The sequence below is a fragment of the Pongo abelii genome, chromosome 10 (genome assembly GCF_028885655.2).
Source record: "Pongo abelii isolate AG06213 chromosome 10, NHGRI_mPonAbe1-v2.0_pri, whole genome shotgun sequence".
Taxonomy (NCBI): domain Eukaryota; kingdom Metazoa; phylum Chordata; class Mammalia; order Primates; family Hominidae; genus Pongo; species Pongo abelii.
Genome location: NC_071995.2, coordinates 2,786,880 through 2,798,664, shown reverse-complemented (window position 1 = coordinate 2,798,664; position 11,785 = coordinate 2,786,880). Strand labels below are relative to the sequence as shown.

Sequence of the window (11,785 nt, the reverse complement as noted above, 5' to 3'; positions counted from 1 at the left end):
GTTCTTGGTCCTCATTCTTAGTGATTCCAATACAGCAGGACTGATACAGGGCCCAGAAATTTGCATTTTCAACAAGCCCCATGGATAATTATGCTGCAGGCTGTTTCACTTTTAGTATTTGTCTCTATCAGCACACAATCCTGGGCAACAAACCAAATAGGCAAGCAAAGAAAATTCAGAAGAAAAGAGTTTGAGGTTTTGTGTGTCCTTGTTCCGTCCCCCAACCTCCATTCTTTAGATGGAATGCTGGTCACTACTAAAGCATCCTCCAGGGTGCTGTTTCCCCCAACCGTGGGCTCAGCTGTGGATAAGCTTCCTTCATTCATTCTTTACAAAAGGAATTTTGCTAAGAAGGTACATGGGATAGAAGCAAAATAAAAACACATTAGAACTGCAGAGAAGCCATTGTATTTTCATAGCACGAATAACTTCCTATAAGGTCATGCAAATCTGGCACTAGAAGGGGTTGGGTGGCCCAGCTCATTGGGCACATGGTACCCACAAATACGCCTACCCTGGAAGAGCAGGAGGTCAGCAGGAGCCTGATAGGCCGCCTGTGTAAAGAATGCAACAGCATAACAACAAATATGCTAACACCCACATCCCAGCCTTCTTCCCACCCTGCTCCTATAAAAGGGAAGAGAGGGTAATTTCTCTGCCAAATTAGATTAAACAATACTGCTGTGTTTCTGTTTGTTAGTCTTTTCCTGCTATCTGCTGTATCTTCCCCATCTGTGGCCCACTGTTGTCTCTACCTGTTGAAATCCTTCTCATTCTTCATGGTCCAGCTTGAATAACACCTCCATCAGACCTTATCAGATCATCATAGTCAAATGAAACCTCTCCCTCCCTTAAGCTCTGTGGCACTTGGCTTGAAGAGCTCTTACAGAGATCTTGACTTGTATTTTACTTATTCATGTGCATGACATATCTACTCTACTATACTGGAATCAATTTGATTACAGAAACAATAATTTCTTATCTATGCCTGGTGGAGATCCTAGTACATTACTTTGCATATATGCATCTGGCAGGTACTTTACATAAAATTATTATAGAAATGAATGATTTGGTTGATGCTGATTAGTATCTCTGAGCTTTTGCTCATGCTGCCCTTCCTTTCTGGAAAACTTTTCTCACTTTAAGAGTCACTTCCTCCTGTAGTTCATAAATGTTTGTCAAATAGAATGATTTATTCAAAAGTTTCTGGAAGAATTAGCCCTTGCTACAGAGGGCCTGGTTTATTTAGTTTGTGTTCCTAGTAGAAACAGCCGAAACTGTCCTGAGGTCTCACTCCCAGAGAAAACCCAGCATGAACAGCCTTCCCACCCCAAGTTTCATCATGGCTGAAGGAAGGAGCAGGACCAGATGCTCTTTAAGGTCCCTTAGACCTCCAGGATCCTTGTGTTCCAGGGAATTCCCCGGAAGAATAGATTGCTGTGAGCAAGAGGCGAGTGTGGGCTCTCCTCAGCAGGTCTCTAGATGGATTCCAGCCCCTGGAAGGCCTGGGCCTGGGAAAAGAATTTGCGTCCCTTCAGAGACCTACACCTTCCTCTCCTCCAGCTCATTTCTCTCTTTCTTTGCCCCCACCTTCCCCTTTTCTTCTTCCTCTCTGCCAGCTTCTCCCTTTCTCTTCCTTTTTTTCTGCTTCTCTTCTCCTACCGGTCCCACCGCACCTTCCCTGTATCACCTCTTCCCCTTCGCCTACTTTCCCGTCTGGCCAGTCAGATTCACCGTCCTTCTCGGGTCGCCTGCGTTATCCTGCTTCCCTCCCACGCCCCGACACAGGCTCCCTCTCGCTGGCCTCCTCCCTCTCCTCGCTGCCCAGCGGGAACCAGAGCCTCCTCTGGACGCCAAGAGACAGGAAGGGGTGCTCTGGGCCGCGGCCTCTCCCCGTGGTGAGTGTGTGACGATCGGGGTGGCGGTGACCCGGCGCTGGCGGCGGGAGGGAGTCTGGGCCCATGGGAGAGGACCGCTGGGCTGCTGGGTTCCCGCGCCCTCGCGCTCCCAGCCGCCAGCCCAGGGGCAGGCAGGGCGCAGGCGGCGGTGGGTGGCATCGAGAGCCTGCTGGAGAACCCGGTGCGCGCCGTGCTCTACCTCAAGGGCTCTGGGCCATCCATCGTGCAGAACCAGCAGAGCCTCGTCCACATCCAGGACCAGCGCATCGACGAGCAGAAGCGGCGGCTGGATGAGCTGAGCGCTGAGAACCGCAGCCTGTGGGAGTGTGTGCCCGCCATCGTCCTTCCCGGTACTGGCCTTCTGGGCCACTGCTCTCACCATTGCCACTGGGGGCCAGGAACCTCTCCAGGACCAGGGACAGCGCTCAGCGGCCGCGCCACACTCCGCGCCCGAGCAGATGCCGCTTCAGCACCACGGACAGCTCCTGGCGCAGCCCCGGCCTCCTGGCTGCCGGGCTCATACAGCCCAAGCGCCCCACCAGCTTCCGGGACACTTGGGGCCGCTACATACAAGTAGAAGGAGGGTTCACCGAGTTGCTGCGCTGCTCCCGGAGCCCTTCTTCAGTACAAATCCCCCGCGCCCTCGGCAAGGGTGTCCTGAGCAGGAGACCTGAGTGAGCGGGAAGGAGCAGATGGGCACTGCTGTGGTGAGAGCGAGGGAAGAAAGTGGGTGTGAGAGGGAGACGGGGAAATAGAGTGCGCAGGAGTCTAAAGGACCGGGGTGATGTGGCGTGAAGGGGTGAGAAGATGCTTGGGGACAAAAGCGTGACAGGAGATTTGGGGATGACGAAGGAACGATATCTGTGCTTGAGAAAGTTTTGGAGAATGTTGGAGCAAAAAAAGGAGTAACCAGACCATCGGTAGGGGCAAAGGAGGAAATAAATGGGTTTTAAGCGACTGGGGACGTTGAGAATTGGCGGATTTAAAGGGGACTAGACTGGAAGGAAGTTTGAGTGAAGATTAAACTGAAGAAAAGAGAACCACTGAAAGATTTTTTTTTAAGTTAGGAAAAATTTGGAAGGGAGTTTGGGTAGTAAAAGTATTTGAATGGAGAGTGAGATATGAAAATATGGAGACTGGGAAAAAGGCATGTAAAGGGCTTTAACAGGGCTGGGGCCCAGGAAGAATAGTACTCAGGTACAGGGTAATTCAGGAAGCAGAGGACATAGCTGAAAAGCTGGAGTGATGTGGGAAAGCAGGGGAGCTGGAGGCAGAGGAAGAGAAAGTGTAGCTCTTTACGTGTTGCAGTGGACGTCACAGCCAGGAGTGGCTCTTTAGGGGAAGCTTTCTCTGCTCTGACTGGAGGGGGCACCTTTCTTCTGAATTCCTGCAGAGCTGAAGGCATGCAAGGAAACATCCCATTAGACTAATGGAGGACTCAGGTATAGCTTGAGGACTTGATCTGGTTGTAGCTTTTTCCTTCGACTCAAGAAGGATTTCCATGCAAGGTCTTTGGCCATTATGGAAAGGGAATGATGATACAGGGGACAGTTGGCAGATGGAGTTGGTATTTGGATGTCCTGGCTGTTTAAATCTTCCTGTTAAGGCCAGCAACTGCAAACCTGATTTTCTCTTGGTTATTTGCTGATCACTGATATCTCATCTTGGGTCCTGAGAAAAATGTTAACTTCCCAGGACCTAGGGCCTAAAGCTCTTTCTTCATTCATGAGGTCTGTGAACTAGGCATATGGGAAGAAGACATGAAAGGGGCTGGCATGCTCTCTCCTCTGTAATGGAAGGCTGTGGCTATGTCAACTTTATTTCTCTGGTTAGATAGGTCATGGGAAACAAAACAGAAGAACAGCTGGAGGAAATCATACCTGGTCAGCACCCGGCCTTGACAATGGTTATGCTAAAGGGGATCGGGAAGGGGAAAGTAGAGCTGGGAATCTCATCTTCATATAGTTTCATGTGTCCTTTAAGTCTGGGGGATACTTGTGAAGATTTCCTGTATTCCACAAAAGCTAATTTTCTTCTTGCATCTGCTGTAGAGTTAGAGAAGTTGGGTTAGGGCATGTTAGCTCACAGGGTAGGTTGACCAGAAGCGTGGAATCTAAGAGATGATGATCTAACATGATTTGGTTTGGCAGACCTACAACATTGTATTCAGGCCCCCAAAAGACGCTGTTTTCTACCCCAACTTCCTCAATGGCTCATTTGCGCTTCCCTCAGCCTCACATTTGAGTTTTGTTTTGGTTGTTGTTGTTTTGTTTACTTGTCTGGCAAAAGCAGAAAAACAATTTTCCCTCAATGCTCAAGTCTCACCAAAAAGGAACATTTGGCGGAGCACAGTGGCTCACACCTATAATCCCAGCGCTTAGGGAGGTTGAGGCAGGCAGATCATCTGAGATCAGGAGTTCAAGACCAGCCTAGCCAGCATGGTGAAAACCTGTCTCTAATAAAAATTAAAAAAAATTATTTGCGGGCAAGATGGCTGAGTAGGAACAGCTCTGGTCTACAGCTCCCAATGAGATCAACAAAGAAGGCAGGTGATTTCTGCATTTACAACTGAGGTACCCAGCTTATCTCATTGGGACTGGTTAGACAGTGGGTGCTGCCAATGGAGGGTGAGCAGAAGCAGGGTGAGGCATCACCTCACCCGGGAAGCTCAAGGGGCCGGAGAACTCCCTGCCCTAGCCAAGGGAAGCCGTGGGGGACTGTCTTGAGAAATGGTGTACTCCGGCCCAGATACTATGCCTTTCCCACAGTCTTCGCAACCCTCAGACCAGGAGATTCCCTCGGGTGCCTATACCACCAGTACCCTGGATTTCAAGCACAAAACTGGGTGACCATTTGGGCAGACATCGAGTTAGCTGCAGGAGTGTTTTTTCATACCCCAGTGGCGCCTGGAACGCAAGCAAGACAGAACCGTTCACTTCCCTGGAAAGGGGGCTGAAGCCAGGGAGCCAAGTGGTCTAGCTTAGCAGATCCCTCCCCCATGGAGCCCAGCAAGCTAAGATCCACTGGCTTGAAATTCTCGTTGCTAGCACAGCAGTCTGAAGTCGACCTGGGATGCTTGAGCTTGGTGGGGGAGGGGTACCCGCCATTACTGAGGCTTGAGTAGGCGGTTTTCACCTCACAGTGCTTCCAGGAAGTTTGAATTGGGTGGAATTCACTGCAGTGCGGCAAAGCCACTGTAGCCAGACTGCCTCTCTAGATTCCTCCTTTCTGGGCAGGGCATCTTTGAAAGAAAGGCAGCAGCCTCAGTCAGGGGCTTATAGATAAAACTCCCATCTCCCTGGGACAGAGCACCTGAGGGGAGGAGTGGCTGTAGGCGCAGCTTCAGCAGACTTAAATGTTCCTGCCTGCTGGCTCTGAAAAGAGCAGATCTCCAAGCACAGCACTAGAGTTCTATACAGTGTAAACAAAGCTTCCGGGAATTTCGAACTGGGTGGAATCCACTGCAGCGCGGGGGAGGCAAGGAAACTAAGAATGCTGAAAAAAGGTTAGAGGATACCCCTCCCCCACCAAGCTCAAGCATCCCAGGTCAACTTCAGACTGCTGTTCTGGAGCGAGAATTTCAAGCCAGTGGATCTTAGCTTGCTGGGCTCCACGGAGGTGGGATCTGCTAAGCTAGACCACTTGGCTCCCTGGCTTCAGCCCCCTTTCCAGGGAAGTGAACGGTTCTGTCTCACTTGCGTTCTGGGTGCCACTTGGGTATGAAAAAACACTCCTGCAGCTAACTCGGTGTCTCTCCAAACAGCTGCCCAGTTTTGTGCTTGAAACCCTGGGCCCTGGTGGCTTAGGCACCCGAGGGAATCTCCTGGTCTGTAGGTTGCAAAGATGGTGGGAAAGGCACAGCATCTGGGCTGGAGTGCACTGTTCCTCAAGACACAGTCCTTCACGGCTTCCCTTGGCTAGGGGAGGTAGTTCCCTGACCCCTTGAGCTTCCTGGATGAGGCGATACCCCACCCTGATTTGGCTGGCTGTCCGTGGGCTGCACTCACTGTCTAACCAGTCCCAATGAGATGAGCCAGGTACCTCAGTTGGAAATGCAGAAATCACCAGCCTTCTGCCTTGATCTCACCGGGAGCTGCAAACCAGAGCTGTTTCTATTCTGCTATCTTTCCAGCCACCAGGAGCTGGTTTTTTTGAAAAGATTAACAAAATAGATAGATCACTAGCCAGACTAATAAAGAAGAAAAGAGAGAAGAATAAAAAAGACACAATAAAAAATGATAAAGGGGATATCACCACTGATCCCACAGAAATACAAACTACCATCATATATTACTATAAAAATCTCTATGCAAATAAACTAGAAAATCTAGAAGAAATGGATAAATTCCTGGACGCATATGCCCTTCCAAGACTAAACCAGGAAGAAGTCAAATTCCTTCTGAAATTCTGAATATCAAGTTCTGAAATTGAGGCAGTAATTAATAGCCTACTAATCAAAAAAAGCCCAGGACCACAAGGATTCACAGCCTAATTCTACCAGAGGTACAAAGAGAAGCTGGTACCATTCCTTCTGAAACTATTCCAAACAATAGATAAAGAGGGACTCCTCCCTAACTCATTTTATGAGGCCAGCATCATCCTGATACCAAAACCTGGCAGAGACACAACAAAAAAGAAAATTTCAGGCCGATATCCCTGATGAACATCGATGCAAAAATCCTCAATAAAATACTGGCAAACCGAATCCAGCAGGACATCAAAAAGCTTATCCACCAGGATCAAGTTGGCTTCATCCCTGGGTTGCAAGGCTGGTTCAACATATGCAAATCAATAAACGTAATCCATCACATAGAAAGAACCAATGACGAAAACCACATGATTATCTCAATAGATGCAGAAAAGGCCTTTGATAAGATTAAACATCCCTTCATGCTAAAAACTCTAAATAAACTAGGTATTGATGGAATGTATCTCAAAATAATTAAGAGCTATTTATGACAAGCCCACAGCCAATATCATACTGAATGGGCAAAAACTGGAAGCATTCCCTCTGAAAACGGGCACAAGACAAGGATGCCCTCTCTCACCACTCCTTTTCAACATAGTATTGGAAGTTCTGGCCAGGGAAATCAGGCAAGAGAAAGAAATAAAGGGTATTCAGATGGGAGGAGAGGAAGTCAAATTTTCTCTGTTTGCAGATGACATGATTCTATATTTAGAAACCCCCATCATCATCTCAGCCCAAAAACTTCTTAAGCTGATAAGCAACTTTAGCAAAATCTCTGCATACAAAATCAGTGTACAAAAATCAAGCATTCCTATACACCAATAACAGACAAACAGAGAGCCAAATCGTGAGTGAACTCCCATTCACAATTGCTACAAAGAGAATAAAATATCTAGGAATACAACTTACAAGGGATGTGAAGGACATCTTCAAGGAGAACTACAAACCACTGCTCAAGGAAATAAGAGAGGACACAAACAAATGGGAAAACATTCCATGCTCATGGATAGGAAGAATAAATATCGTGAAAATGGCCATACTGCCCAAAGTAATTTATAGACAATGCTATCCCCATCAAGCTACCGTTGACTTTCTTCACAGAATTAGAAAAAACTACTTTAAATTTCATATGGAACCAAAAAAGAGCCCATATAGCCAAGACAATCCTAAGCAAAAAGAACAAAGCTGGAGGCATCACACTACCTGACTTCAAACTATACTACAAGTCTACAGTAATCAAAACAGCATGGTACTGGTACCAAAACAGATATATAGACCAGTGGAACAGAACAGAGGCCTCAGAAATAACACCACACATTTACAACCATCTGATCTTTGAGAAACCTGACAAAAACAAGAAATGGGGAAATGATTCACTATTTAATGAATGATGTTGGGAAAACTGGCTAGCCCTATGCTGAAAACAGAAACTGGATCCCTTCCTTACACCTTATACAAAAATTAACTCAAGATTGATTAAAGACTTAAACTGAATACCTAAAACTATAAAAACCATAGAAGAAAACCTAGGCAATACCATTAAGGACATAGGCATGGGCAAAGACTTCATGACTAAAACACTAAAAGCAATGGCAACAAAAGCCAAAATTGACCAAAGGGATCTAATTAAACTAAAGAGCTTCTGCACAGCAAAAGAAACTATCATCAGAGTGAACAAGAAACCTACAGAATGGGAGAAAATTTTTGCAATCTATCCATCTGACAAAGGGCTAATATCCAGAATCTACAAAGAACTTAAACAAATTTACAAGAAAAAAACAAACAACCCCATCAAAAAGTGGGTGAAGAATATGAACAGACAGTTCTCAAAAGAAGACATTTATGTGGCCAACAAACATATGAAAAAAAGCTCATCATCACGGGCCATTAGATAAATGGAAATCAAATCCACAATGAGATACCATCTCATGTCAGTTAAAATGGCAATCATTAAAAAGTCAGGAAACAACAGATGCTGGACAGGATGTGTAGAAATAGGAACACTTTTACACTGTTGGTAGGAGTGTAAATTCATTCAACCATTGTGGAAAACAGTGTGGCGATGATTCCTCAAGGATCTAGAACCAGAAATACCATTTGATCCAGTAATCCCATTACTGAGTATATAACCAAAGGATTATAAATCATGCTGCTATAAAGACACATGCACACGTATGTTTATTGCCGCATTATTCACAATAGCAAAGACTTGGAACCAACCCAAATGTCCAACAATGATAGACTGGATTAAGAAAATGTGGCACATATACACCATGGAATACTATGCAGGCATAAAAAATGATGAGTTCATGTCCTTTGTAGGGACATGGATGAAATTGGAAATCATCATTCTCAGTAAACTATCGCAAGAACAAAAAACCAAACACCGCATATTCTCACTCATAGGTGGGAATTGAACAATGAGAACACATGGACACAGGAAGGGGAACATCACACTTCGGGGACTGTTGTGGGGTGGGGGGAGGGGGGAGCGATAGCATTGGGAGATATACCTAATGCTAGATGACGAGTTGGTGGGTGCAGCGCACCAGCATGGCACATGTATACATATGTAACTTACCTGCACATTGCGCACATGTACCATAAAACCTAAAGTATAATAATAATAATAATAAAAGAAAAGAAAAAAATAATAAATCATTCTACTTTAAAGACACATGCACACGTATGTTTATTGCAGCACTGTTCACAATAGCAAAGACTTGGAACCAACCCAAATGCCCATGCATGATAGACTGGATAAAGACAATGTGGCACATGTAACTTTAGAATACTATGCAGCCATAAAAAAGGATGAGTTAATGTCCTTTGCAGGGACTTGGATGAAGCTGGAAGCCATCATTTTCAGCAAACTAACACAGGAACAAAAAACCAAACACCGCACGTTCTCACTCACAAGTGGGAGTTGAACAATGAGAACACATGGACACGGGGAGGGGAACATCACACACTGGGCCAGTCTGGGGGTGGGGGAGCTAAAGAAGGGATACCATTATGAGAAATACCTAATGTAGATGACAGGTTAATGGGTGCAGCAAACCACCATGGCACGTGTATACCTTTGTAACAAACCTGCACTTTCTGCACATGTATTCCAGAACTTAAGGTATAATAAAAAAATAAAATAATAAAAAAATTAGTCAGGCATGGTGGAGCATGCCTGTAGCCCCAGCTACTTGGGAGGTTGAGATGGGACAATCACTCAAACCCTGGAGGCAGAGGTTGTAGTGAGTGAGATCACACCACGGCACTCCAGCCTGGGCGTCAGAGTGAGATCTGTTAAAAAAAAGAAAGAAAAAGAACACTCTTCGAAGATGCTAAGTGGTCTTTTACTTAAATAGGGAGAAAGAAATTTTCCTTCTTTGGGGTAAATGCCAAAGAGTACAATTGCTGAGTCACATGGCAAGTGTATGTTTGGTTTTAGAAGAAACTGCCAAAATATTTTCCACAGTGGCTGTGGGAAGGGAAGGCAAGGGAAGGGAAGGGAAGGAAGGGAAGGTCTAGTCACACCAATGGTGCATGAGCTGTCCAGTTTCTTAGCACTCTTGATAGCATTTGGTGGTTTTTTTTTTTTTTTTTTTTTAATGTTATCCATTCTAACAGGCATAGCAATAGCTCATGTGGCTTGAATTTCCATTCCCTTAAGGGCTAATGGTGCTGATCATATTTACATGTGTGCATGTGCTGTTCACATCCTTTCTTTGGTGAAATGTCTGTTCATGTCTTTTGCCCATTTTCTCATGGGATTGTTTTTCTTTTTTGAGACAGAGTCTCGCTCTGTCACCCAGGCTGGAGTGCAGTGGTGTGGTCTTGGCTCACTGCAACCTCTGCTTCCCAGGTTCAAGTGATTCTCCTGCTTCAGCTTCCTCAGTAGCTGGGACTATAGGCGCGTGCCACCACGTCTGGCTAATTTTTTTGTATTTTTAGTAAGGACGGGGTTTCACCATGTTAGCCAGGATGGTCTCGATCTCCTGACCTCATGATCCTCCCGCCTTGGCCTCCCAAAGTGCTGGGATTACAGGCATGAGCCACCGTGCTCGGCCGAGATTGTTTTTTTTCAAATGTGTTGAGTTTTGATAGTTCTTCATGGATTCTAGATATAAGTCTTTTGTCTGCTATATGGCTTGCAGATGTTTTCACTGAGTCTGTAGCATGTCGTTTCATCCTCTTAATAGGCTCCTTCACAGATCAAGAGTCCCACATTTTGATGAAGTCCATGTTATACGTTTTTCCACATATGAATTGTTATTTTGGTGTCATGTCTAAGAACTAGATGTTGAATATATTTCTCCTATGTTTTCTTCTGAAAGTTTTATAGTCTTGCATGTTACATTTAAATCTGTGACCCTTTGGAACTAATTTTGATATTAGGAGGAATTTCAGGTTGAGGTTCAAATTTTGCACATGAAAATTCCATTATTCCCATAGCATTTGTTGAAAAAAATGCCCTTTCTCTATTGAGTTGCTTTTGCACCTTTGTCAGAAATCACTTGGCCATATTTGTGTAGATTCGTTTCTGTACTCTGTATTCTGTTCCATTGGTCTCTGCGTCCATTCCTTCAATAAACCACACAATTGTGATTACTCTTGCATTAAAGTAGGACTTAAAATACTGTAGAACAGTATTTTCATCTAAATGAAACTAAATTCATCTTTTTACCTTTACTTTTGCATATAAATTTAAAAATCAGTTTGTCTATATAGACAAAATATCCTATGCTGGGATTTTGATGGATTTGTTTTAAGTTATAGATCAATTTGGGGAGAATTGAAATTTTTACTATGTTGAATCTTCCCATCCATGAATATATCTCTTCATTTATTTAGACCCTCTTTGATTTTGTTTATAGCACTTTTTAAGTTTTCAGAGTAGAGAATCTTGTATACCTAATAATTTCATTTTTCAGAAGTATTATAAATGTAATTTTTGCAACATTTAAAATTTCCAGTTATTTATTGCTAGCATGTAAGTATTGAATTTAGTATTGCATGTGTTGACCTTGTGTTATTTCTGGGTTTTTGTCTCCCCCAAGAAAGTCAATTTTCCACACAAGGAAGTCACTCTGGTTCTCCCTCCATGTTTGTCTACGCAGTGTCCACCCTTCCAGGAGTAGGAAATTCCGTTATCTAGAGCTCAACCCCAGCCTTTGGCCCTTAACAGTGTGTATCGGTGTAGTGAGGGGGGTCGTTCAAGCATCCTCCATCAATGTAGAGATGTGGCAGAAACCCATTCACCTGTTATATTGGTATCTGGCTCCATAAAGAAACATTTCATTGCTTTGACATAAAAATAAATGGATGAATGAAGTTAAACCCAGAAGAGGCTTCACAAAGAGGTCGTGTAAGCATCTGCCCATGGGACTCCCTTCCATGCACCGTCTTTCTCACTAGGTGTTGG

At 44.8% G+C, this 11,785-nt stretch overlaps 1 pseudogene; it reads left to right on the top strand.

The window, feature by feature from the left end:
- The first annotated feature begins 491 nt into the window (after positions 1-491).
- LOC100451258 (IQ motif and SEC7 domain-containing protein 3-like) lies at positions 492-2,576 on the top strand (annotated as a pseudogene).
- Positions 2,577-11,785: the final 9,209 nt, after the last annotated feature.